General features: G+C 38.9%; 1 protein-coding gene across 1 annotated transcript in view; it reads left to right on the forward strand.

The window, feature by feature from the left end:
* Positions 1–641: 641 nt before the first annotated feature.
* LOC107581967 (protein Shroom3-like) overlaps positions 642–2,414 on the forward strand; it is a 30,424-nt gene continuing 28,651 nt past the window's right edge. The window contains exon 1 of the mRNA XM_016267663.1: positions 642–722. The gene's annotated coding sequence lies outside the window, so the exon portion shown is untranslated. The remainder of the gene's footprint in view (positions 723–2,414) is intronic.

A 2,414-nucleotide genomic window follows, 5' to 3' on the forward strand; every position in this document is an offset into this window, starting at 1 on the left:
TTACCACAAATAAAGTTATAAAATGTACATTCATCTGGACTTCTAGGAGAACTTGAGCTCTGATGGTATAATTATGATCACAATCAGCTTGGTATTTGGATCTTGCATAGCTGGGTCATGCATAGCACTACTGAAAGCAGATTGCAAACAAGGCTTCCATTGTTTTTTTCCCCCCATTTGTGGCATTTGAAGATGCAAATACAGATATGCAAAAATGAAATTACTGTCATTTAGTCAGCCTGCATGAAAATACTGTTAGCCACTGATCTCCAAGTATAGAAGAACATACTATGGAAGTCAATGGCCGTCAACCAACGTTAATAAAAATGTCTTCTTTTGTGTTCAACTGAAGAAAGAAACTGCTTTTTAAACAACTTGAGGGTGAGTAAATGATGCCCTATTATTATTATTATTTTTTTTTTTTTGGGGGGGTGAACTGTTACTTTAACTCTAGGCTTACTATTCATATTACATGTGTACAGCTATGCAGCATTAACATTTACATAAACAAATATGAGGGCCATTGATGGACAGCTCACTAACTTTTTCCTGTAATCGCCCCGCCCCTTTGTGGCCCCGCCCCTCTCGCTGATCAGCTCTGGACACAGCAGTGGCTTCACTTTGCCTCAAGACACGCGCAGTTATGCTTTATAATAACACTCCGTTTATGGCGTAACCCCGACAGCTGGTGTTATGAGTCGCATCCAGACAGAAGCGTGCAGGTAAGAGTTTCTTAAAATGCTGGTATAATAGGAGAGTTTCGCTCCACGGCTCACAGCAACAGGTGGATGTTAACTGATGTCTCTGTGTAGACAGCACTTGTGTGGAATGGTTTTACTTTAAAAGAACTGCATGATGGTATAAAGATGTTCACTCAAATGTATGTACTTTTAATACGGGCTAAATGTAAGGCTGTTACACAATAGGTTTTTTTGTACAGAAGATTTTGTCCCACCAGGGAAAGAGGTCATCACGCAGAACAGATTTTCATACTCTATGGAGAAAAAAAATGGGAAAAAACACAAATTTAACCCATTTAAGTCCAGGTTTGACTTTTTTTTTTTTTCAGCAGGTGTATGTAATAATTGGGTTGTAAGAGAGATTGCAATATATTTTGGCACAGGGTCTGTTCACAACATGTTGCATCACTCTGTTTTGTTTCTGTCACATGGGTCACAATCCACTTTAGCAGAATTATACTAAATATGCAAGATTAATTTAGAGGGGTGAAAATCTGACAGCTTTGCTGTGCATTGTTCGCAGGAAACCAGACACTGGTGTTTTGTCCAGTATCAGTCTTGTGTTGAAAACGGCCTCCCCGTGTTCTCTGGAGGAGTTGTGTTGCATGCATGCAAAGACGCACATGAACACAAATGCAACTGCACCGACTGAAAAACCTGCAACACACAATACAGCCTCGTCTCGCTCTTGTGGTAGACACACCTTCCAGATTCCCAGAATGCATGATAAGCGAGTTTTACTGCTCTTTAGCAGCAACAACAAAGACGCCTCCCTTGCTTGCATTGTCCTTAAAAACACCTGAATCTGTTACAGGTGCAAGTATGCTTGTCTGTTGACGAGGTCAGGATTACAGTAATCATTTGCACGCTACGTAATGTTCAGCAATGACCTTTTGCATGGAGACAATCCATTTATTGTTTGGGTGTTACTTTAACGTTCAGTACATCCTCAATCAAACTGGTTTATCCAGGCTCACTGTCACAAACTTGTTTATCTGTTAAATGCTTCTTGAACAGCAGCTTTTGACATTAAAAATAATAATAATACTAATCATTTCAAAACTTTTAATGTGACTTTACATTAAAACAGGTCTTGTCAAAATGAATAGTTCTTTTGAAAATGAAACTTCATTCCTCCAAATTAATGGTGTATCAATACATGATCAATACAATCAATACATGATTTGCGCAATGAGTGAATGATGTCAAAATATTGTTTTTGGAAAAACCACTGGATGTTTCTTGGAGTCTCTTGTTGTCAGGGAACAAACTGTTTGACGTTGTGCAGATTGTGGCGGAATAAGCCATATTTAAGCAGTAAATCTATCTGACCACACCTTAAAGGGACAGTTCACCCAAAAAAATCAACATTTTGTCACTAGTGTCATTACTGTTTGGATTACGTTCCGTTCTGTTGACTTTTATTTAGACACTCTGTTCTGATTCCAGTTGTCCCGGTTTGTCCTCTCTGTTTCGGTTTTATTCATTTCTGATTATGTGCCTATTTGTTTCTGTAGTAACTAGGGCTGCACGATTAATCGAATGCGATTGTCATGCGCATTTTGATAGTAATGCCGGTTCTGTAATCAGCAGGAAATCATCAACACGTGCTTTCAGATGGAGCAGCATTTACTACACATAGCCGTAGTTCACTGACAAGTTACGCAAAAAAAA

This window comes from Sinocyclocheilus grahami, unplaced genomic scaffold (genome assembly GCF_001515645.1).
Source record: "Sinocyclocheilus grahami isolate Dianchi unplaced genomic scaffold, SAMN03320097.WGS_v1.1 scaffold39.1, whole genome shotgun sequence".
NCBI classification, from domain to species: domain Eukaryota; kingdom Metazoa; phylum Chordata; class Actinopteri; order Cypriniformes; family Cyprinidae; genus Sinocyclocheilus; species Sinocyclocheilus grahami.